General features: G+C 37.5%; 1 long non-coding RNA gene across 1 annotated transcript; it reads left to right on the top strand.

Annotated features, from left to right (window-relative positions):
• Window positions 1-112: 112 nt before the first annotated feature.
• LOC124171810 lies at window positions 113-23,777 on the top strand. The gene is made up of 2 exons (XR_006867971.1): window positions 113-3,800; window positions 23,504-23,777. It is a non-coding gene; the product is annotated as an uncharacterized LOC124171810 (long non-coding RNA).
• The last annotated feature ends 3,812 nt before the right edge of the window (window positions 23,778-27,589 follow it).

The raw sequence follows: 27,589 nt of genomic DNA, 5'->3' as shown, positions 1-27,589 counted from the left end.
CCATACATTTCAGTCGAGGTCTTCCTTTTCCGTTCTTGCCATCTACTTGTCCCTCGACTATTGTCTTCATCAGGCCATCATCCTTCAAGATATGGTCTCTAAGGTTGTTCCGTCTTTTTATCATGGTTTCCATGGGGTTCCTCTAACTTTTCTTAGGAAATCCAAAAAAATAAATATACTATGAGAAATAATACTTTTATTCCTTAAAATTCCCTATTCTACCTTCATCCCTACATCCATCTAATCCTCTTCTATTTTCCTACTAATTTATTCTCTGAAGCACGCTTTCTTTCGTCTTCTCTGTTCCCATTGTTTTATCTGATTCTTTGGCTATTCCCACCCCACCTCTCCCTGCCATTGTCCCCATTTCCTTTTCTTCTCCAGCGCTTGAATCCAATAGGCCATGAATGTCTCGCTCTCCTCTTGACCGTGAGTAAAGCTGCCATGCTCCACACCTTCAACTCTCTTCTCTTACTGATCCATCTGAATCAAGTCTCACTTTCCTTGAAGGATATTATTACGACCTTAATCTAACGCCATACCCTGGTAAGCTGAACGAGCTTTTGGCACTCGCTATTCCTCTGATTGTAAATTAAGTAACCTAATCAGTACCTCTACATGTAAGTCGAAATATTTCATGCCCACCTTCGTCCGACGTAGTTCCTTCACCTAATGGAGCTTTCAAAATGGAGTAAGAAATTGGTCACAATAATGCAATATTTCAAGTGAAATGAGTCTAATGAATTTGTTGAATTGAACAAGAATTTAAGTAAGTGGTTAAAGTATGCGGAAATACGCTAGTGCACTTTTGCTTGCATACATTGTGTTGCGACATTAAATTTGCATCCCTAAGCTTAGAATTTTTGAATCCGCAATACGAAGAAATTTAATAACAAAAAGGCACATTGACGCAGTAATAGAATAAAGGCTATCCGGTTCCAAACATCAAGTAAGCAAAGAAGGGATCGCCAACACCTGGAAGGATGTGAGAAGAGAGACCTTAGTTTGACTCTACGAGTATAATATTTTAAAACAGGAAAACAAGTGTCCTCTATCCTTGATTTTAAAAAATGGCCTAAATTCCATCGACAGGAAATGGTTGCGCTAAGGAAGGTTTTGGCGACGCATTGGAGTCACTCTTTACATGCCGGAGTCTATAAATGCGACTGATGATGTATTTGAAGGAAATATTACGTAGCAAAATTACAAGTTCATTTCGGCACCTAACTATCAGAATCACAGTATCTGAGATTCCGCAAACACTAGCACAGAAAATTTAACTTAATAATGATAACTGTTCAACTATACTTTTGCGGCATTTCATATCATATATTGGAAATAAAAATACGATGAAAGTTGATATTAAAGCGTTAACTTGATACCATAATTTGAAAGCGTAAATATCCACTTAATAATTTCCCTTACTGAGCCCACCCAAACATTAGGACGAGTTCATCAAATCCTTGCTCTCATTAACAGCAAAAGAAATAAGTTATAGACATGGTATTTTTTATTCCTTTCGTACACTTTCCAAATAAAATTTGCCAGGTGAGATTGAGAACTGCATTGTGTACTAACAGTAAACAACCTTATGAGTGGTCAATAACTAAAAAGATTTTGACAATTCCCGTAAATGTCCTCCTCATGCTCTCCTAAAATGGCATCCGTCGAACATTAGTATTATTCAGTAATTTTTTAAAAGTATAATGAAGATCATTGATTACATCATAACAATTTTTTCATTGATAATGGTTTCTGGCAGAATGCCATTTGGACCCAATCGAGCTAGAAAGAATAACTAACCGGCAAGGAAAATGTCGACGTTATCCAAATTCCATTCATTGGTATTATACAAAATCAGATTAATTTAATCCGTGAAATTTTCCTATAAGGAGTCAAAAGATTCATTGTGATAGCTCCGCAGTTACCTCCGCAAATACGGTAAATACTCGAGTCATTTTGTCAAAATTATGAGTGAAATGAGAGGTTTACAAAGTATTAAAGAAAAAAGAGCATGCTCTTACCAATAAAACGTATATAAGCATCATATCTAGTAATTTAAATGTTGATTGTAGATAATTGGATATAGTTAGAATAATATATGAAGTGAATCAGAGAATTCTCTGCATTCCTCCTTGAATAGATAGGAATAAATCCAAATATTTCGGCCACATTGCTTCCAGATAATTGCGTTACGAATTGCATGTATGGTAAATAAAATTGATAAATACGTACGTAATATGTGGTACATTCCGATAGCGTTGGCAATCGTTTAACACTAAAGCGATTTTTCATGCCCATGATATAATTCTGTGAACCACATTATTGGAATAAATCCACATTTCCATCCACATAAACACATTTCCTAAGATAAGTATTAACAGTACTTTAAAACACACACATTGGAAAAGAGATGTGCGAGTGTTTCCAAGGAGTAGACTAAACATTCAGATTTAATCCAGATGCTATAATTTAAAATGGTCAATTAGGGCCCGCACAAGGAGGGCCAAATTTTAAGCAATGTCCATTGAACTCAAAAATGAGGGTATTTACTACATTACCTGCATGGTTATGAAACAATATGCTATCAAATTGTCTGGTACATAAATGCCTACTGGTATAGGAAAGCATGCATTGCATTTTTACCACAACGAAATAATCCTTTGATAATACAAGAATACGGGACAATACGAAACTCTCGCCCAACAAGGACATAAAGGGCAGAAAAAGAACAATAAAATTCTAAATAGGAGTTTAAAAAAAATATGACAGGGACGATGGAGGAATAACAATGGAAAATTATCGAACCAAAAAATCGATCACAAAAATGGCGGAGAAAAAACCACTCCGCGTAAACTTGTGTACAAATATGATAGAAAATCAATCGGGTATTCGAAATATTTAAGCTGGATAAGATAAGATAAATTTAATCTTTTCATGGACGGAATGCGAGGTTTATGATGAAGAAAACTATGAAAATGGAAGCACATCGAATAAAATCTCGGCAAGATTCCTTTCCTGATTGAAAACAATTTCAACTTCATAAGCTTAAACCATTTCTGTCCGAAAAACTTTCTACTTGTGATTGGGAAGATATTTGAGTTCGTTGCTCCTATGTTCGTCTTTTTAAATCCAGTAAAATATATTAGGGATACAATGTCTTGTTCCTTCAGATTGACCCGTAGCCGTATAGCTACATTGAGTGGTAACGAGGTCAGAATCTAATGCTGTGCAATTTCAACGAGTGGCCTTGATGGAAGGGATATATCTTACGGGCAAGCATATTTTTGGATTAAGGAAAGTTAAAATAATCTATCGACCGAATTAAAAAAACATGAGAATACAAAGATTGTAAACTTATAATTGTAAACTTCAACGGCATATTTGTGTCAAATCGACAGTAGAAAAATGGTGTATGGGTATTTACAAGTTTCTTGTGCTCATAATGGCAAGGTGGGAGGAAATTGGTTAATGTTAGGGAAAATTCTATTTCCTGCTTTATACATCATGAATCTATTTACGATAATTTTTGAAAATAATTGTTTTCCCTGGTAGTGCCTTGAAATTAAAATCTTATCGCACCCCTTCCTGATCTATTGTCCCCGGAACGATGGAATTAATGTGATTCATTTTCTTTCCTGATATGGCGTCCGGGAGCTGTGACGGGTCGCCAAACACGGCAGCTCTCGGCCCGAGGTTCGGGCGCGCTGCGATGCGAGCCAGCCACCGGCACCGGCTGCCGTATGAACAAACAGCTGCTGCGATATTGAAGGCTCTCTTCTGAGGAGATATGTCAAAAGGTGAGCTCTGTTCCCGCTTCACATGCACGCTTCATCGCGCGGCTGTCACAGGGAGCAGCCCAAGTTGAAAGCGTAAAAATGGAACTTTTTGATTCCACCAACAGCTTTCCCTGAATATCTTGACTTATATCCTTGAATATTAAAATGTGTGTACCCATCTACCTTGGGATATCATTGAATCAGGAATGATTTCACCAACTTCTTGGCAGTTGCTGAAAAGAGGACGGTACGATTTGCTCAATGCTTCCGATATGAAAGAAAATCTATGATTTAATAAACGCCTAGTACAGTAATTCATTATTATCAACCCAGTTTATATTTTGCCAAGTTGTCACATTTAATCTTCGCTATAATTTCTATTTTGTTTGTTTCCTATTTCCACATCATCGTTCTTTTCTCTAAGGCTATACCTTGGAATTGGCTACATTAATTTGAAACCTGCGTCAACGGGTAAAATCTTCAGTACCGAAAATGTCACGTCATTATTTAATTAATCATTCGAATATACTCATAGATGGTATATATAATTCCGATTAGCATTCCTGCAAGTTTAATTAAACAATATAAATTTACGACAAATAATCATGTACCATCACGATGGAAAAAATATAAAATCGCAGCATAACTTTTCTGGTACTACCATGCTGAGATTATATGGTATATCTTAGTTATTGAACATTAGAAATACCGTAAGGTATGTCAACTCATAGCAATGCAAACACGAGGCATATGCAAGAATAAACAGGTGTACCGTAGGCTTGAGTCACTGGCCTAAATTATTCCCTGCCCTCTGTGTTCTCTCGATGCCCAGGTATCAAAAGAAATGGTAGCTACGCGCCATAGAACCTGGATTATGAATAATGAAAAAGTACCTACATATCCGAGTTGTTTGTGGACACCGCGGGAAGTTCGAGTCATTACAGAGATAAAAATAACTTGTATTCTTTTAGATCCTTCAAAGAATACACACCGGCTTTATTTGTATGGTTTTCTTTAACATGCATAGAGATAATATTTTAAACTAAGGCCTTGCAAAATTCAAAAGCAGCTTCTTTCGCGTGTGAATTTAAGGATTCAATGCTTTCCAAGCGGAACACTTCGCTTTATCCACGCAAAAATGTAAAAGAAAAATAAGTCTTTCAAAACAATATGCCGACTATATCAGCACACACGAAGAGCTTCAAAATACAATTTATAAACAATACCCAAATGATGGTACTCAAATACTGTACTCGTCATCAATTATACTCGAGCACACAAAACTATCTCATACGACAGGGGGACATAAATTGCAAAGGTACAGGTTGTGGCAACATAATTCCCTTTTTCAAAATGCGCGCCATTCAGTCAATTAATGTCGTAACGGAGCGCTAATGGTCTCGTTCGAGAGGCGTGACTATAAAATCTTGCTCCCATAAAGTTCAGCAGCCATAATGCGTTGCAACAGTGAGGAGAGTGCATTTGCCGTTGAGGTCTATTTTTTGAGCGGTTGTACTTTGATCGCGCCTTAGGCCTCCAGCCCCTCCCTATATGGTACCTTGTTCATTTATTTATTTATTTAAGTAAAATTTCACATACAGCCGTGACGCCAATTTACAGTGAAATTATTATTATATTGTGATTTGTTTCTATGGGATTTTTTGAAATCCCATGATTTTATGAACCGCTCAAGGACCTTACAAGCTTTGAATACCAACATCCAGGAAGAAATTGCCAACACAATCCCTGCTATGCGGACAATAGTCATGATAAACGCTAGGAATCTATTTACTATGTGTATGGGGAGTAGGAGGCATCGCCATCCTGATATGGTCTTAAAAACTGTGATAAAAAGAACTTGACATATGTCCTTACATTTTAAAAAAGAAATAAAAATTTCTGATTTAAAGAATGGTTTTTATTAAGTTTTGAAAAAAAAAGGAAGTTGCGTTGCCGTACCGTGTAATAATGACACTTGTGTCGGAGACTAGATTAGACAGATATTCTCCAGTTTGTTACTTCCATGGGAGGTTTTTTTTCAGCTGTCGCCCACGCATTTTGATCAATAGAATTCCGGCCTGTAACCCAAAGGACCCTCCGGAGAGTCTTAAAGTCGCCTTACCATGACGTGATCTGTCGGAATTCCCAGAACGCCCTGGGACGCGTGCATCGTATCCGTCCACTCATCTAACAAGCAAGATGGAATCCCTGAACATTGAACCCAAAAAAAACGAGATAAACAACTCCCGGAGTTTTTTATAAACACACCCTAAAAGAGCTTCAAAAGTATGCCTGTGGGTGGAAGAAGTGACGGGAGTTCAACAGTGTTTATGCCTCTTATTTTTCGTTTATTTTTCCTCTATATATATTTTTTTAACAAAAAATATATGTATATATATTTTGCGGAGCTGCTTAGGGTAGCCCCTTCTCATCATTACTGGGGTTGAACCCTGGAACGGGAATGGTATTGGCCCAGCATTTACGCAAGGGACGTCAGGAAAACCGTAAAACTCACCGTCAGGCCACTACGGTACAATAAAATATATGAAATATCTACATTCCAAATATGAACTACGGTGATAAGAACAATAACAAGGTATATAAATAAATACAGTAGAGCTCGCTTTTAACGATCAACCATGGAACGAAATCCTCCCTATAACTAGGTGAGTTTCCGGTCCCTTGGGCTATCCTATTGTCACCTATGTTAATTTCCCCGCATGTGCGAATGATACTAAATTCTCGCTAATACAAACTAATATTTTGTCACTTTGGTAATTGTTTGCCTGAAAAAGACGATTTACGGAATATTAGCCACAAATCCCGTGGTGTATATAGTGAAATCCTTTCGATTGTGTCCAACGCATCCTTTGTATTGTTTTCTCGTTACATTTTTTTTACGTCTCGTCACACAACTTCTGCGGTCCAACGTCATAAGCACACCTCTGTATACGCTCAAAGAGTAATTATAATAAAACCTGCCATGCGTCCATAAATTCCAAGGTCCTAATTTCCCACTTCTCTGTGTACTATCCTTTCCGAGCAACGCCGGGTGGCCTGCTAGTTATGGTAATGAAATCCCGAAATAGAACGAAGGACCCCTGAAATTCGCTATAAGAGAGTTTTACGGTAGTTAAAGCAATAAATGAATAAGCGATGGGTGACTTCTTATTCTCCGCACTCGAACACGTCCCGGCAACGCTACAGAGCGATAGATCCACTAACGAATGCCGTCAAGCGTACAGCCGGGACTCCGGCCCCTTACACGCACCACGGCAACGGACGCGAGCGAGCCTTGGCTACCACGGCAAACCTGTCCGGAGCGCAGTCCTTCTCCCTCTGCCGGACACTCGGAGAACTTCCAAGCCGCCACACGCACCAACACAGCCACACGCATGGCAGCGAGGCTTGCGCGACGGGCGATTTATGACATCGACACCACGATGGCTACAACTGATGGATGGATGCATAGGCGTGCCTATACTGGATACCGTGGCACCCACGCGTGATCTCCAAGGGGCGCAAAAGTAGCCTTTAAAACCCAATAATACGAGTATATAGAGTATGAAAACAAACGAATAAAACCCCAAACAAATCTCGTATAAAACTTTACTCATCATCAATTAAAACCAGTCACACAAAACTATCTTCTACGACAGGGAATCTTAAAGTCGGAATCAGTGGCGTAGCCAGGAATTTTGTTCGGGGGGGGGGGGGGGTCCAAAACCAGGAGGGAAAATTTTTGAAAAACTAGGTACTAAGTAATGAGTTTTAAACTAATTTTAACGCTTTTCGTAATCGAAAAAACTTCATTTTTTTTAAAGAAATGTTTCATAAGTTCATGATTTTTCATCATTTTGTTTTCTTTTATGAAGGAAAAAAATTGTGTTTTTATATTTCGGGGGGGGGGGGGGGGGGGGGGAATCCGGACCCTGGCTACGCCACTGGTCGGAATCTACAACGTGACAATGGCATGGTCGGATGGCAAAGGAACCCACGCGTGATCTCCAAGGGGCGCAAAAGTAGCTTAAACCCAAAAAATCTAGAATAAACCGTATGAAAACAAAGGAGTAAAACCCAAAAAATTTCATAAATTATACTTTTCTCATTATCAATTGTAATCGAGCACATAAAAATCTCCTATGGCAGAGAGACGTAAATGGCGAAGGCATGAATGCCACCACTACATTGGACTAAATTAGATTGATATTCTCGAGTTTGTTTTTTCCGTGGGATTTTTTACATTAGTTGTCGCCCACACTACCATCCTATAAACCTAAGATGAGAACATTTCAAAATCTGTAAATTCTACACAACGTTTTTAACTTCATATTAACTGGGACAGTCGCTTCATAACCATTTGCGTTAAGGTATAAATATGTATGGGGGTGGTCATGAGCATTCATGTAAACCATGCGAAAAAATTCTAAACATATATTAGGATGGATGACGATGATGATGAGCACCGAAATCAGATATACTATCGAGGAAAGACTTCACACGTAGAAAAGCGCGCAGACGCTAATTGTCCCCACTAAGAATGAATACGTTAAACAAAATTCTACTTAACTTCGTAGAAACATCTAATTTGAAATGTACTGACTCATGGGCGTACCCAGCGAGGGGCAAGGGCAGTTGCCCCTCCCCCTCCCCCCCCCCCCCAGAGGCAAAAACCGCAAAAGTCTTTAAGCAAAATTAGTACTGAATTGAAACGAAAGTATTCAATAAATTTTCTTTTAACCCACGAAAAATGGTATGCATTAATATAAGATCTGTAACTAAAATAAAACTATTTTTCAAGGAAATTATCTCATAGACTAATAAAACGCTGTAAAAATTTTCTTAAAATGTTGGTTTCATTCACCTTTTCCATGCTAAAATGTCACAACTTGGCTTGCTTCCCCCCCAGACCATCGTTTGCCCCCTTCTAGTTATGATCCTGGGTACGTCCTTGTACTGACTATATTTTTCGACTAGTATTCGACTAGCATTTCCTAAATTTTACCTAAAGGCCGCTATACAAGGCGAATGATCATGCGAATTATCATGCTGAATGATCCTGAGAAAGAAACCATTCACCGCCTACAACAGAAAAATTCGCGAATGAATGGTCATGCGCTACGATCATTCAGTGAAAATTTGAACATGTTCAATTTTGCTCGCATGATCCTGCGAATTATCACGTGATCTTTCAAATGATCATTCGCATGTTCATTCACCGCGTATAGCGACCTTGACACTTACCGTGCTGACCTTAGTACAGTAGATCTATACCCCAGTCCTGGAAATTTTCAATACTTATGTGCTATTTCTTATCAACCAACCTTTGGTGTGAGGAATAGGAGTTTGGTATAGTTTTAAAGAATGCATTTATTTTTTTCGTTTCTTTATTTAAAGGTTATTCACACTTACTATTACTCTCCGATTTTTCAAAAGACAGATGGCGTAACATTACACGCATAGCACGCAAAATGTTGAGGGTTCTTTTAAGACTGAACAAGTCTTACATCTCAATAAATGTTTTTATAAAAGCACAAAACAATAACACGATGATATTTTTTCTTACTTCTTCGCTTTCGGAATTTCGTCCATCGCCAAAAGTCAACGAATCCAAGTAGAAATAATCGTTCGAAGATCGTCAATCGTCGATGCGCGTAGTCCCTTTCAAACGCAAAAAGTGAATGCCCATCGAAAATCAGATAATCGATGCTCATTATCGAGACCGACAATTTCCATCTCATACAGACCAAACTATCAATAATGGTCGTGATATTGTCTGATCGAGTATCACTGACAATATAGTAATTCATCGATGGGTAAATTTGGAATCGTTTTTAGAGGCAAAAAGTTGGATAATAGATACCAATGTTAATATGGCTATCGTAAAATTGAATAATAACACGTAAGTCGGTGTTTTTTATTAATTTAATGGTTCGTAAATTTTCAATTGCCGTTATTTTCTAAAGTCATGGTTTATTGTTATTTTCTAATAATTAACAAACTGAAGTTAATCTTTATGTCCAGACTAACTATAGCAGAAACCTCAGATTATAACTGTAGCAGAGGAATACTTGCCAATTTGATCGGTTTTCAAACCATCCAATCCACACCAATGTAGACAATGGACAACCCACATTTATCCAGAAATCTAGAAGAAATCTGAACGACCATTAAACCTGCGATGTGTCCCATTAACGTCGAAGGACACCATAACATTTGGACTAAAATCAGCAACGATCCAGTCGCTCAACCGTGTCGTTGAAAAAAGCTTAGTGCGTATATTTTATGCCTGCATTGTGCCCCACTGTTGGAATTACCATTATTGACTATTTGGCATTGAAGGCATGTGCAACCCTTGTGCCTGTCCTATAATCAGTTCTTCTTGGCCTTCAAAGGCGACCCACACATAATCCGCGAAAGGACTCCTTCCCCCTCTTCGCTTCTCGGGACAGTTTCAGTGACCTTTGCGGTCCGGCATACCGTTAAAAGTCTTATCCCAGCAACTATAGTAAAAGGTCTGCAAAAGGGATACATAAAATGTTCAATTTTGTCGATCATAACTTCACTGTAGCAACTGCATTAGTTTTATTTTACTTTTATCTTGTTTTGTACCTTATTTTTATCTACCGGTAAGAGTTTCAGTCCCTTACCTAATTAAATAAAAAAGATATAAGGGAAATATCGAATTCCAGGATTTTCGAATCGATTTTTCTTGCAGGGAAATGAATCAAGCGGAATGTCCATCATTGCTAAATAAGACCTCTATGGTAAGGATTATGTCCCTATATTTTTATTAAAATCGCAAAAGAGGGAACTTGAATAAAGCGATTTTAGTATATTCCCATTTACTTTACATTGGAATAATATTTCGGCATAAAGTTAAAACTATGGTTGCCATGGAGACCAAAAGATGACAGAAATCTAACGAGTGCATTCTTACCCCGCTAAGTGAGAAGTTTCGTCACCCGCAGTTCCACTGAGGCTCCCCGACTGTTCTTCCACATCGTAAAAAGTTGACGCGTCACGTGCGCTAAGTTGCGGCCCTAGCTGACCACAAGCCGTGAAGGATGAATTTTCGTCACTACTGGCAAGGGGCGCGTTAAATTTGCACTTCACTGAGACAATGTTCATTTTTCTCTTCCGGACTTACGAAGGATGTAGGAAGGATGCTGTGTCACGCAATCGGAAGTTAAGTCCCTGAATATACTTTCACAGTACAGTATTGCATGATCTATAAGGAAGTCTGTTGACGGAATTAAACACATTCATAGACGATTTCGCTAATTTTTATACCAACACGCACTACATGTAAAAACTGCATTATATGGGATTTATGCTAGTTAGTAAATAAATAATAATTAAAATTTCTAATTATTTATTAAATTTCTAATAATCATTAACGCAAGCAAACAGTTTGTTCATGGGGGCATTGAGGGTGTGCGGGTTGAGAACTAAAATGAATTAATAATTCACTAATTTTTTTTCTTAATAACAAAAACAATGTACATTTTTGAACAAATGAAAGATAACAATAAACAATTTGGAACAATAACGCAGGGGAATATTAAATATAAATTAATAAAATTTTCAAAATTAAAATGCTGAGTGCAAAGCATTTAGGAAATTTTACAACAAATTCATCCGCATATTTTTTCTCTCAGTTAAAATAGAAGAACTGCACTAAAACACTATTATTAAATGAGCAAACGTAACTATAAGAATCAATCACTAGAATATGCATCATAATACAAACACTTAGTGGCCAGAAAGTAACATCTTATAAAGGCCGTTTCACAGGGGCACGGAATTGCGCAGGTTTGAGCTGCATTAATTTCTAAAATGGCGCGGAATTGCGCGAATGCATGAACGAAATTAGAACAGGGGCTATTTTGCCGTCTCGCATCTACGCATTCTCGCATGAGTTCTAGCAATTCACCGCTTTACACGACGCAATTTTGATTGCGCCTTCGCACGTACGTCAGATTGCGCAATTCCATGTACCGTGTAAAACGGCCTTAATATTTCATATTGAAACTCGGAACAGAAGAAATTATTTAAAATGTTTTTGGACAAGGTGTTCAAGAGATGACACGTAGTGATCAAGAAAGAATTTTGGAAGTTCGTGAAGTGATGATTAGTAAGGAAAATGTAATTAGAATTACATTGACTGCACATTTCCCTTATAGAAGGCTTCACGGAAAACATGTCGAAGTAACACTTTGCTCGAATAGTTTCAGTACAACTTGTTGGTGATGTTCAACTCTTGATTGATATAAAAGTGACAATAGTAATGCGCCACGTTTACCAATTTTGTAGTGAAATTGAAACGCTAATAATGAATTGAGCTTGATGTATTTCTTAAAAAATTAGGCAACGACTATCCTCACAATTCCCACGCTCAGATTCATCTGAGGAAGACTTAGACTCCCATTTACCTCAGCAGCCTTTTTACTCTCCCTCTTCCACAACAATGAAATTAGAGGGATAATAGACAGAAAATGTGCTACCGAAATCATACTTATGATATTTTAAAGTTTTTTAAAGCACAGATTTAAAAATTTCTAGCATTTAATAAATATTCTTTAACAATGATCTGTTTGATATCACCCGTTTTTTCTGTCCACGCCAGCCAAAATACTAATTTCGATACAAAACATAGAAAGGCTCAAAGAAACTATGTTTACTCTATAAACTGCTAAACTGCGCCAATTTGAGGCGATTCCAGGCGTCGAATTCCCAGCATACATCCCTCCCAACGCCATCAATATTTCGTATCTACGAGAATATTCAGCATAAATCATCCAGGAATCCCTTAATCACTATTATAATAGTTCGTTCCAGTGTCGCCTGTAAATCTACTGAAGCAGCCTTTGCTCAATAAGCGGGAATATACGAGATGACTCAGACGTGGGCTCGGGCATTTATTCGGGTATTCCAGACGGTAACATCCATCAAACCGGGCACAATACAGCCCCAAGTGGGTGTTCCACCATTGGCATATGCTATGCGCCAGTGAAGGGTTCTCAAGCGACAGCCAAAACCCCTTCCACAATGCATTGCCCTCCGCATCAGATTTTTCTGTTAGTCATGACGGCGTTAAGACTCCGACAGTTAAGATTTTATAAATCGATTTCTCCCACTCGAACGATGGCATACGAACGTGGAATTACGGGGGGGGGGGGCGAAAAAAAATATCTCGGAAAGATACGGATATATTTCCCCGAGTCACGTTTTCACACTTATTTGTGTTGTATGGCCATTATCTTAGGCGAGTTCCGTTAATTTTGGCCACCATCAATAGTTCATGCGTGTAAGGCTTGAAAATGAAAGTGTTATCTCAATTGCAGTCGACACACAGAGCATAAAAGGGAAAGCAACCCAGAGATTATGAAATAACTCCTTTTTAGCTTTGCTTTCAGCCCGTTCGTTCATTGATTCTCGTGATGTGAATCGCGTTCTAAAAGGTTATCCTACAAGATAACTCAAGCCAAGAGACAATAAACGTTTTTTCACGAGAACTTGCTAACTTGCAACACTTCCCCACTCTAGATGAGCCCTCATTTTGATTTCATTCAAATATCATGTTTCTTGAGAAAGGCTTCTCGTTCCTTTTAATATTTTTGATGAAGCACAATAATGGAACTTGGGAAAAATAATATATTCGTGAAATTTGGATACAGGAAAAGGCTAATAATATTTAAAATCCGATAAACTTCAACGTGGACGCCGGTTGGATCTAATATGCATGCGAAGTCGAGCTAGTTCCTGTCCAAAACTTAATTTACACTGCCTTAAAAAAACAATTCTAGTCATTTTTAACGAAAAATGAGGCGCGTGACAGAGAGAAAGCTCACTCTTTTTCAACCCGAAGATTTGTTTGGGTCGGTGAGGGTAGAGCTCACCCCGGACCAAGCATAAGGAGAAAGGTATTTGATTATTAGACACTCAAGATATGAGGGCTATTTATTTCTCTGGGCCACCGCACACTTCGAGGATTTTTTGGTGGTGTCGGAAGGTTTTACCCAAGATTTAAATACGGGATCCTTCGGTTAGCAGCCAAATGTTCAACCCACGAGGCTACTACACTACCCTAAGAATAAGCAACTACACAATAAGTATTGAAATATGACCTTATCGCATAATTAAATGGACACCACCAGTACATGGAAATTCAAATACGTCTGAGAAAAGTAAAAAAGTTTTAACTGCTGAACGGATATTAACACACTTTCATCCCCCATGATTGATATTATCTAGTTATATACGTTAGTTGATCACTATGATTGTAAACATGATTCAGATGCGTATGGGAATTGGTGACCTAAAAAATCAGCGATTTCTAAACCCAGGAATATATCGAAAACTTCATACTACATAATTTATTCATAACACTGAAGCGAAAATAAGTGATAAAAAAGTATGGCGGAAGCCTCAGCAATGCACTAAGTCTTTCAATTTGTCCCCAGGAGTTTTAATTCCATGTTTAAAAAGTCGCTATCTCAATATTTAAAATAAAAGTACCAGAATAGTTCGAAAAATATTTCATTGGAATGCTCATGTCCTAACCGAATCAGTTATTAGTCACTCGCAAGCAAATAATTTTTAAGTTATTCCTTCGCATTTTTCCTTGTTAATATTTGACTTAATTAGCATTGCACAAGATATAATTCTTTGCCCTAATCTAAACTCTTCATACTTAAAAAATTATTTCGATAGAATTATATTTTCCGATGCGTATCTTATCGAAAACGGTATTAAGAAAGGACTCATAATTTTACACTTGATTATTGACAGAGGAGATATCTTTTTTCTTTTAAAATTAAATACGGCTAATAATTTTACTTCCTTAGTGATAGTGACTTGAACCATTTATATTATGTGTTACGTGCATATCATTTTTCCAAAACATTGAGTACATATTATGTATATATATTTATACACATACTCATGCAGCAGTTCACGTGGCATTACGTTAACGCGAAAGATTCATCAAAAATAAATTAACTCCCGATTCACTTAGCGGATTCCACAAGTATCATCTTCCAAAAAGCAAATTTGAAAAACCAGCTCGTTAGTCATCCCTCCAAGACACATGTTCTTTCACTTAGCTTGATGAACATCTAGGAAACAAAAAACAGGGCTTGCGAACGGAAGCTGCGGGAAGAATCTATTAAAACACGCTGATTAACTAAGCAATTAATTTAAGAGTCATGATAGCCTCCGACGAAGACTCTGCTTTGGTTGCATTTTGGCTCGACTCTGTTTACCTGCTAAACGTGCAAAACGTACGTTCTCATCAAGTCTTCTACCCTACGGAAGGAAGGCGCGTCAGTCCCTGGTTTCTGGGAGCAATGATCGACATCTTCAGGTGCTTTGCACAAACTTCAACCAAAGTATGCGCGCACAGGCTCGGCAAAGGACTAAAGACAAAAGGGGAAGGAGGGGTATCAGCAGGAGGTCTGCGGGAGCGACGCTAAGGCGGCCTCAGGGGTTTGGGGGGGGCGGGGGAACGAGGATAAGGGGCCCCCGAACCCTGGCGGGAGCAGAGGGAAAAACGGGGGGGGTTAGGGGGTCTGGGAGTGTAGAATCCCTGCGGGCACAGTTCCCGCAGCGGCACAACGTCCGAAGGGATTTCTCGAGCATTCAAATAACTCCTGCAACGCGATTAACGCGTGTAAACTTAAGCTCTAGACGTACACCGAGTTCTCATCGCCTTGCCAAAGCAATGGCAACTCTGTGGTGACGGTGGTTCAATACTCGGTGCGTACTCGGTACTCCGAAGTCGACGAGGGAGACGCAGCTTTCAAACTCTTCGACGGTCCGACGTAACTGCTACTACAAGACTCATATATGAAGCTTCCCAAATGACTAGCGACGTTTAACTAACTCAAGTCGAACTAAGTTTTCATACCCCGAATTCATTTACAAAATACAGGCATTCATCTTCGTCACTAGCTTCTGGAAAAGTTATGCCAGGGCTTACGGATGCAATCCATTTATCATCTCTATTTACAGTCTGATACATCGCTAAACTTTTCCTTAGACTTGCAATAATAATATCCTTCGATCCTAGCCCTTATATTCCGCTATATGTTCCAATATCTCCCAATGGCAAAATCAGATAGAATATATGTATAGTTCATTTTACTTGCTGTGGGAAAATATATGATCTGGACTGGGAATCGAATTAACGCTATTGATTTCCCGAGGATCCCATGTTGACTATTACGTGATAGCAATGGTCAGGATCCTCATATCTCCGGCCAATTCTCAGGGTTCCATTCCCTGAATGGATGATTTTTTCTCGATAATAATTTAAAATAATTTTCCGCATTTCATTTGCAGTCTACATAATTATCACACAAAAATAATGCTAAATCTTAATAGCAAATAAGGTTTTTTTTAAATTGTAAATTTAATGGTAAATAATAAGCAAATTCGTTCATTTCGAGAAAATTGTATAATCAATACCGTTGTTCTCACCGTATTTCAATTACTGCCGAAACTCAGAGAGGGTCACTGGCTCTCAAAACGTTTCCTTGATAAAAAAAAGAGATTCCAAACAGCTTATATCAAGCTGTATCCATTTTATTTAGGAGTTTATTGCCTTCGTTCAGCATATTATTCTCTCCCTCACGCCCCCCCCCCCACCGCAAGCATGGAATATATCTCCGGCCGAATACATCTCGCGACCAAATCTCATAAAGTCGACATTCCCTGGTGATATTTGCGTGGAAGCGTCATTCATTCTCTGGTTTAAAAATGCTTAAGTCACCCTGAGTTTCTCCCCGTCCATAAAAAGGCATAATTTTCACATTCACACACTCCATGAGACGAGAAAGCGACCAGACAAAGCTCATATCGTTGCAAATTTCTCATCGCCAGACCGTCCACCCCATCAAGCTTACGCAGGACGCATGAAAAACGTAACTCGTCTGAGAGACAGTTTTTTCCCAAGAGCAAACACCGCAAGCTGTTGCCGAACAGTGAATGAAATATGCGAATAAATGAGTAAATATTCAAACACACAAGTTTTATGGACAATCATATAAAAGAAAAACTTTCAACCATTCGCTTGCTCGTAAACATTTGGATTTGGTTTTGTCAAAAAAAGCTGGGAACTTCTGAAACGGCAGGGACGTTTGCAAATCAATAAATCCTGTCGAGTTGAGCAATTAAGTGGCAGTAATAAATCAAAAATATGCTTTAAATTTTAATGGATTAGAGGCTATTACGATTCAACTGTTTTCAATGTCGTACAGATTTGTTTATAGACTTTAATAGCGCACCCCTTAGATCCTATTTGAGTAACTGAAGAGGAAAAATCGGTCCAATTTAATCCGCAAGGCCTAATTTTTACTTGATGCGTAGTAAAATACGTTAAAATAATACTATTAATAAAATGATCCTCCTATATAATAGTAAATTATATTTTATGTAACCCTGTATTGCAATTAACCTTATAATTAAAACTATATATGCAGTCAGAAGGCCATACTTGGGACAGGAATGTAACTTGACAGCGGATAAAAGGGGACTTTTACTTTTTCAGGTTGGCTACCATGATATAAACAATGTGAGTGCTCAGAGCTGCTTCCATTATAGCGTTATCATACTGCCTTCATAGAGTAGTGCTGTATAATTACTTTTTACTTAAGTTCATGAGTTTATTCGCAGGTAAGATTTTTTTACTGTCAAAAGTAAATAAAAAACCTACTAGCGTGTCCCAAGTTATCGTATCTTAGTTTTTGAAATGGTACAGGCTTAAGAAAACAAAAGCATCACAAGTAAGTGGGAGGTATACCTAACTTTCTCATAAAAACAATCTAAAAATAAATAAAATAATGGTGGGTTAACAATTCCTAATTTTCTAAGTGCAAGGACTTATCAGATATTTGGTTAATATTTACAATTTGTTTGGCTATTTCCTACAGTATTTTTATTTGTGCTAGAACATTAAATCTCTCCTAAATATAGGTTACTGACTGTATTTATTTACTCAACCCTATATTTTGTTATTATCTCAACGTTATATCCATTTCCATTTCAAGCCCTGACGAAGAAAAATAACTTTTCCGAAACTTTGGCTAAAAAATTGCATTGCAATTTTTTCAACACGAAACCCACACGAAAAAGTTGTCACATACTACGATGATAGTATTCTGACGGAATATCTGAAGAATGAACACAATTGCTAGAAAGTAGACTCGCAATTCTCGGTGAAACACTCCCTATGTGATAGCATTTCCTTGTGATAATGTTCCTCGCTGCTCGCAACACGCGTAAAGTCTCATTCAGAAACACGGCCACCATCGATCTTTCGTTCTGCAACCATTTTTGCTCTAGTGCACTTGTATTGGGATCACGTCACAGCTGTTTGCACACTCCTTATCTCACATGTTTACCTGATGGAATCCCTTCAGTTGGCCATTAATGCTTTCGAGTCGACTTGGTTGCAAAAGGTAAACCCAAAATGTGTCTTTTGGTACGAAATTTGCGGTATTCCGGGTCGGGGTTTTTCTCACAAAAGTTCCTCCATCCGCGTGTGTGGCGCCTTTGATGTGTTTCAAAGTAAGAGTGATGGCAGGGAAATAGGCATCTTTGGTTCCGGGCTAGGAAATCCCAAATTAACTCCTTCCTCGATGGATTTTTGGTCTCCGCACTCCGAATGTTGTAGCGTCGAGTTTCGGCTCAAAACTTATACCCCGCGTAAGGTTCACTCAAAGGTCTTTGCGAAATTGACTGAAACGCCGAAAGTTATCAGGGAAAGGGACGGGAGGTGAGTTCGATCGCGTGGTGGGTCGCCATGCGTCGGTTTACGTGAAATTCCGGGAAGCTTAAGCAAATTACTTCGCGAATTTAATGCAGAAACGCACACATAACAATAAACCCGAATGATTGTTCAAAAAAAAATATTTTCGGCCGAAATTCTTTCTCAACGCCATCATTGTGAAATTTTTCCAATATTTGACCCATGAGGACTGCATAGAGGAGGCCCAATTCCATCCCATAGAAGGTATATTTCTGTGACCACTTCGGTCGCATTTTCATTGGTTTTCAAAAATGTCCGCGGCTCGGTGATGAGTGTAATGCGATACTTTTTTCCGAATATTTTGCTATATGTTTATAATTGCGAGGGATAGTAATGATAAGTTTTTCATTTGATAGATCACATCATGCTTATAAACTTCTACTGAAACCCCTGATTATACCTTATTTTACCGTGACACTCGGATCACTTTGTCTGTCAGCGACGCGAGTGGTGACTTTTGGAACCCATCTAAATGCCCGGTGGTTGACAACACATTTAGAGGCCGACTTGAGGATCCTCTTTTTTAATATTCTTGGTTACAAAAAATTATATTTTTGCCCGAAATTATTTCCCAACACCATCATTGTGAAATTTTTCCGATATCCGACCACTCATTGAATTTCCCCGGTGGTTTAATTCCATCAAAAACCAACCATTCCTGCCCATTTGTTGCCTTTAATTATCTCCGGACAACGGGGATAGGTATTAAAATATGCAAACCCTCAGATCGTTTTTTTTTTCAAACTTATCCATGCTGTAAGGTTCCTATTTCGCTAACTGAAAGCTGTTTTGAGAATCCTCCTTTTAATCACTTTATTCTTTTCCAAAATAGCAAAAGCCTCGAGGGTTTTTTTTACGGAGGTAAAATGTGGGCTGGTGGTTCTGAGGCGAAGTCATTAGGCAACCTTCCGCCTACCTTATGCGGTCAATCCCTTGCAAACTAGTCTCCGGGGAGACTGAAGAACGATTGAATGGGGAATGAATAGAGGCGATCAGTGGACGGAAGAAGAGTTCTAAAAAAAGACCTCGGCCCGGGAAAGTGAGTCAGGGAGATTGGGTGCCCAGTACCACACAGACATAGGGTTAACGGAGTGCATGCGACTGAATCCTTTGGCCGGAGAAAGGGAACTGTGATAAAAGCAAGCGGTAAAATGTATGACAGAGAGGAAGACCTACGATTTCTGACGTACAGGAGGAAATCTACATAATACCCCGAAAGCCGCCTAATAGGCGTGTGGCACGGAAGGTTAGGACAACAGCTGTTTACACATAAAAAATAAATGCGAAATTACTATTAGGATTTGTTAAAATCCTTTATGGTTCGGGGGAAAAACGAACTCTCATATCCATCAGTTTGGCAAAATATCTCTTTTAATTTATCGCTTCTATCGGACCTGGAAATATAGTGTGGCTCTAAGATGATGTTCTCCGTGTCGCCCCTAAATACATCTATTCTCAATAGGGTAGTTTCCTTCATGAAAGAAAACGAAAGGCATTGATTACGATTCGTTACCCAACATTAGTGTATTCATAATATACAAATTATTTGGTTTTATAAATCCCAGTTTAGACGAATGGCAATGGTCAATTCTAACCGCATTTGAAAAAGGCCAGATAGGCGCCCATGCGATGCCACTCGACGTGACGTCACAGGGACCTAAATGCTATACGAGTAGTCAAGACTTTTACATCGTCTGAGATTACCAATTTATGCATGAGGTACAGAGCTCGAGGAAACATTGCTTAATAATCACCCATTAAAATTGCCTATGGTCGGAAAGTTTCCTTCGTTTGAGAGGATATCAATAATCCTTATTTAAGCCAAGCACTACCAAAATAGGAAACCACCCTATCGCCACTAGTCTGCATAGTTGAGGATAAAATGCCTAACTAAGTCGTTGATTATTTGTGATGATAGGGGAATTCCTAAAGTTAAAAATATAGAGATTGTAAATTTCTCTCACGTTTAGATATTGCTGGTAGTAGCCAAATTTCAAGAGAGAAAAAGGAGGGTATGTGATAACATGCACCATAAGATAAATATTTGAACACCAGAGTAAGCAGGTAAAAATCAAGAATTATGTTATAATTGATTATTATATCTATCCATTTTTCACTTTGGATTGACGAATGATCGTAGGTTTCATTTTAGGAGGCGACCGACATCTGAGGTCATTGATACCAAAAAGTTGGGCATTTAGAAAAAGAAAATATTCAGGAGGAAAGGAGTAGTAGAGTGGTATAGAACCACAAAACCAACCTGTATAATTTTTCATTTATTATTGAATTAATTTCATTATTTCCTTTAATTCAATATTCGTTTAATTATTAGTTAACCCACGATATATCTTAGAATGTAATCGTTACAACGCATATGATCAAGTAAAAGATGAAAATATTTTACTCTGCTGGCATGTGTGCAAATCAGTAAGCTTCTGGAGCAATTATCCATTCAGAGAACGACCAATAGCACTTCATACGCTGACCACATAGAATCTTATGGCCGTTTTACACGGGGCACGGAATTGCGCAGGTTAGAGCTGCATTAATTTCTAAAATGGCGCGGAATTGCGCGAACGCATGAACGAAATTAGAACAGGGGCTATTTTGACGTCTCGGATCCACGCATTCTCGCATGTGTTCTAGCAATTCACCGCTTTACAGGACGCAATTTTGATTGCGCCTTCGCACGTACGTCAGATTGCGCAATTCCGTGTACCGTGTAAAACGGCCTTTGGGAAACCCAACAAAATCGGTTGTTAGTTATTGAAACGAGAAATCAATCAATAGCTATAACAGAAAACCCAAATTAATAATCAAACGACCACCTTGAGTGATTATATTCAATGTATATTCCAGATTTTCAGCTACATTTATCCCTCACTACATGCTTCCTAGTTTTCCTTGCCTGTTATTTTCTTTGTTCGGGAAAATTTTAGGCAAAGCATATCACACAACGTCAACATAATTGGGAGAATCGTCTTTGCATACAATCTATCGGCTCGTTACCCTACCTCATCCACAATGGTGCAAAAAGCTTATTCCCCAATTCATTAATTAATTGGCCATCAGCTCAAATAACCTCGCTGGCGATCGCAGTTACCTATGACCTACAAAGAATCTATAATGGATGAAACTCGTATTTAGGATAACCAGGGGCTAATATACCACGCGAAAGGGAATCAAGTTACACCTAACAAGCCTCACTGATTTTTTTGAGGTCTCTTCCTTTTACTAAAATGAAATTCATGATGTGTATTCGAAATTTCTCTATAAATTAGCATTAAAATGAAGGAGGAGAGGTATTATGGTATCATTTCTAATGATCGATAAAAGTATCTAAAAAATTTGCATCAACCACAGGATCACCACCAAAGTCTCATCGATTGATAACGTTCTCCACTCCAAGTGAGATCTCTGAAAACATTTAAACAAATATACCTGTTGTACCACTTCTTCAAAATAAATCCCCTGAAAATGTTTGAATAGTCAGCAAACAAGAAGTACGATTACAAAAGCTAAGTTTTTTCAATGAAAATTTTAAGAAGAAAGCAATAAATTTGTCTTTTTTAAGTTCTAAAACAGGAATTCTATTGACTCAAGAATTTAGAATCCTAAAACTCCCGATTTTCAGGTATATTTCCTCAAATTTTTCCACGATCGTACCTAAAATTAAGAGGATATGAATAATGAGTACCAGTACAAAAAATTTGTTTGGCGGAAAATTTTTCTCAGACAAAAAATCGCCAATTATCCTGCGGAGACAAGGCGTGTTTTCAGAGTAGTACACTATCTTCATCACCTTAAAAAAAACGCATTGCCAGTGATCAGGTACAGAAAATCTGATTACCTACACAAGATAATATGACGATAATGTGTTACTGATATCTACATGGATATAAAACTTGTAATAGACCCCTTTAAATTGTAATAGTACTAGTAATTCATACCTTATACCCACCCACAAGCCTGATGTATGATGATAATTCAAAATTTCATTATCTGCCATTTCATGTGTAAACTCAAGGCTTGTTTAAGTAACATAAAATAAAAACAGGAGTTTTCAGATACTCGTATCCTTCATCCTGAAGTGAAAGACGATTTATAATGTATATTATCTAATTAAAATTCAATTTTATCATACAGGTAAATTGTAATCAAGCACCTTTCCATTTAAGTTAATTCTTTGACCCCATAGAAATTATCAGTGAGGGTACCACTAGCTATTATGTATCCATAGTAACTCATAACAGCTCAGAAATCATATTCTAAATTACAGGGTGTTAGGAATTACGGGAAAAGGTTGGAAACTTGAAATAGATATCATAAACAATCTGCTGACATTTACCCAATTTTACGCATATTTCTACAATCAAAGACTTAGTTCTTTCGATTTCCTCTTTCTAAGTCAATCCTAGATTACGATTTTTAACGAACCACTCGGTAATAAATGCTTGACCTATTAAGTCATAGAAAGCTAGACAATGTGCAAGGTAAATGCTTAATCATGGCCAATTGATCTCATACATCAGAATGAAAGCATTATGCCATAGATCATAAGTTTCTCATTAACTCTTAAGTCGATCGTAATCATTCTAGCCTTTCTCATTTCCTGACATCATTTGTAATTCTTGCTGCCTAGTTAACGTTGTAGATTACCTTTTATCTCCTCCGTATGGGCCATTTATTTCTGGTCCATTTGAATGAATAAATTAGAGCATATCTTAAAGTGATATTTACCCTCATTCGATTTTCCTTAATCCAATAATTCTATTTTTCGCCTTGACCATTATCCAAAACGGATTTATTTTAAAGTGTTAGTGATATGCTTTGAAACAAATCCCAATGGGATCAGTCTTTAGAAAACTCTATTAATTTAAGGAAATCACGTTCTCCCATCTGTCTCTTCCAGAATACTGCCGCCTTATCCTGGGATGATCCTCACTGAATCCGCATTGATCATTGCAGTAATCGCCAGCATTATCCCTTAATGAGAGATCTTGGTGGTGATAACAGAAATGCGAAGAGGAATATAAAAATCTATGAAAGAGCGAAGAGGACTCTGGGTAACAGGATAAAAAAGTATTAACGTGTGATGCGGCAGAAACGTCATTTTAAACTAAAGGATTCGAATACTTTCAACTGGATACATTGTTTGAACTTTGATTAAAAATGGTAAGAAAAGATATATGGAAGATATTTTACTCTCGCCCAATCATAGAAATGAAGAAAAATGAACGGAAAATTTTTATTGTCCCAAAGATAAAAACAATTTTTTAAATCTACACCATCATTCAGTGAGGCGAGTGGATGAAGTTAAATTTGCAGCAAAAAATTAAGAAAAAGCTTTCTTATACTTATAAGATGAATATGGGTACCTATCATTTTTGGGTCATCAATATTCGATAAATAAATCAATTTAGTGAATCAGCACTCAGTTCGGAGGAGAATTTTGAAGAAAAAAGGGACAGAAATGGTGAGATAAAGAGAGTAAAGGTTGAATTTTGTCGGTAGTTTCTTTCTATGCATGCTCAATATCAAATCGCTTCCTTTCAGTATTAATACATATTACACATTCAGCACAATATTACTAATTAATTTGGGATAAAGGGCTGCATATTTACCGATTTCTTTGTATTTTATTTCAGCAAAATTAATTATCTAGTATGGAAAATGTAATTATAAAGGCTAAAACGTTTCAATAAAATTAACCACGGCTAATCAGGTCGCTACAACCTACCATGTAGTCATTTTAAGTAATACTTCTCAAAATAACTACTACGTAGTTACTGGCTTCATTCAAGGAAATGTGTGGCTAAATTTAATAGAAAATAAATCATTTCAAAGATGAAAAAAAAATTTGTCAAAACTCAAACGCTAACCATCTAACATGCTGACTACATGCAAACAAAACTATAATTGTAGCCTTCAAAATATCTTTAGAGTGACTGAAATGTGTGAGAATTCCATTAAACTTACACAACAAACGCTTGCTTAGTCCTTACCTGATAGAATGTTATGTAACTTAGGGATATACGTCCTACAGGATGTTGCTCAAATGTTGGTTTGAAAAATTACATACAAAGACAATAAATTATAAGTTTCCAGATTAAATAAAACGAAAATATAATTACAGCATTTTCATAGTTTAAGAATATATCGCCTCTTTCCTCAAAAACAGGAGAATAGTAAATTCAACACGGATTTTCATTGTGTTGAAGATAAAATTACCCGATATTAATCACGCATAGGAATACGATAATACAAATAGGAACTCTGAGTAATTGATTCGAAGCAATTATCCTAAAAAAGCGATGATTATTGCCAGGATGAGGCAATTACAAAGAACACTGCTGGGCCCAATACGCGAGAAAAAATGACGTTTGATAATAAATATCTTCCTACACCTAAACTCTTAATGATTCGCGTTTGTTAAATTTTTATGCTCCATCATTTAAATAGCCCCATAGGCAACTAAATAAACATAATCTGCGTTTCTAGTACGTCAAAATTTGTGGGGCCCTAGCATAACCACCACATAAATTCTACAGCCGTATTAATTCAACGGTCACTAGAGACTTTATCTTATACACTTTTTGCAGGGAAAAAAATAAACACAAGGGTAGTTTCGAAACCAGCTGCCCTCTTTTTCTAAAATAGTTTTCGTTTTTTGTACAACCCGAAATTCGAAGGAAGTCACCTCCATCAAGTCATTAATACAACCATTAGGTGAATTAAAGAAGATTGAGTCTTTTTTTTCGAACGGGAAATGGAGAGGCAAAGCCGTATTAATGTGCATCCCGGGCACTAAATTTGGGTAGGAATTGTTAGAAACCTTTGAAAACACACGCGTGCACAAAAAACTTTTGCCGCGGCAATAAACACGGGGGGGGGGGGATGTGTTTCATTTTTACCTGTCCGTGACTCTAGGCTCCCTGAACACCCAGCCTACCTCCCACCCTGTGGTTCGTGGGTCGTAAACTCGCACTGTACCTTCCACGGCGGCCGACCGGATGAAAAACAACCCAAAACCTAATCCAACACACATTTCTCTTGCCTCTCTCCGTCGGATTGCGAAGAGGAGGCTCAACTTGCAATGCTGTGGGCGATCGCTTCTTAAGTGTGAGACATCTGCCGGCGGATTCGGAGAACTCCTACTCGGTGTGGAGTGTGTGCATGGCAAGTCCGTTTTTTTGCAGCGCGGAGGAACATTGCCATCAGTTTCTACGGCCGTTTTTATGAGCATTACCGTGCACCCAAAATGAAAGTGAGACGTTGCCCAAAAGCCAGTACCCGTAATTTAACCCATGAAATTCATTCCCGTACGTACATACTCCCGGCTTTTTTTCCCTCGAGTAAAATCCGAACGTTCGAGAATATGGTGCTAGAGTCAAAATCGCAGGCTCGCAATAAAAATTTCATCTGCACTCCTCACACGTGCATCACAACTCAAGGTGCTTTGAAACTATTAAATGCGAATGAATTTCCGAAATTTTTGCACCGAAAAAGTGTAAAAATCGCAAAGGTAAAAAATCTTCAAGCTAAAAAATTAATTTCATGGTCTCTATGGCGGTTATAATTCTCCTATAATGTTCAATTTCACTTAGTTCTTATTACTTTATCAAATTAAATTCAGTGGAATGAGGATATTAACATTTGCATTCAGCTACAAAATGGGTAATAATAACAGCAACACAAAAAAAGCTTAACATTTAGGATTTTGACGCTATTACAAGATAAATATAGCCATAAAATCTGGTCCCAATCTTCTCGTTACTCAATTTACATTTCTACACTGACCCTTATGGGAATTCAATTACGAAAAAAAGGTAATTTAATCGATTCAAGGCTAACTAAACCATGATTCATTGATAAAATTAGCAAAAATGTATGGCTGACAACGGGACTAAATGGATAAATGTAGCAGCATAAACCAACCAAAGAAAATAATTATATAAGAAAAGGTGATGACGATCAACGAGCCAACAAAAGGATGTCCATGATATATGATTAAAAAGTTCAAATTAAAATATAAACATTTATCTCCATTTCAGGAAATAATATCTGAAAGAAATTGAGTCATAATCATTAATGATAAATATACTTAGAGGTAGACAATGAAATCAAAAATAAAATGATTTCGACAGCAAAAATGGCCGATGAGCATTTTATAATGTGCTTCAAATTCTAAGGAATTTATTTCTACTTCTCTTGAAAATATATGAATTAAAAAAAGGAATGGAGGTATTTTAATACAAAGGCACCAAAAGAATCGCGGGAGCAATATCAGAGAAGGTAATGAGCATTAGCAAATTTAGTAAGTACATTAAAATATTAGGGGTGATTATTTATGTTTTACATTTTCGGTGGCATTGTGAGTATACCTAGTTATAGACACCAAAAATCCACATACATATAATACTTATTTTTACATGTTCGCAGCTATTACATGCACTGGTATAATTTGTCAAATGTTAATTCCATGCGGCAATAATTCAAAAAACGGCTTATACTCGTGCACGTAATATTATCTTTAGTTCTCAATTCTATAGCTTTCCGCAACCGTAAGATAACGAGATTGAAGTCTAAAGAATTTACTCCTTTCCACATTACAGTTACAGAACAAGGAATGGCCAAAAATTGATTTGCACAGAAAGTGAGATTGCTTCAAAATCCAAGGTATTAATTTCTACTTCTCTTGAAAATATATGAATCTAACAAAAGAAAAGGGTGGTATTATAATAAAAAGGTGACAAAGAATCACTGTGGCTCATAACGAGACTAAAGTGATAAATTTAGCACAGCTACAGCTAAAGAAAATAGTTATAAAAATGAAGATGGTGACTCTAAAATTATCATGGAAACTTATCATTAAACTTACACAGGTCAGTTATCATGGAAAGGATTTACTTGAAATATGAATACAATTTCAAATTAAAAAATTAACATTTCTCTTCCTTTTAGGAAAGAAGTTCAAAAGGGATCTGAGATATAATCG

This window comes from Ischnura elegans, chromosome X (genome assembly GCF_921293095.1).
Source record: "Ischnura elegans chromosome X, ioIscEleg1.1, whole genome shotgun sequence".
NCBI lineage: Eukaryota > Metazoa > Arthropoda > Insecta > Odonata > Coenagrionidae > Ischnura > Ischnura elegans.
This window is presented reverse-complemented; position numbering and strand designations above follow the sequence as displayed.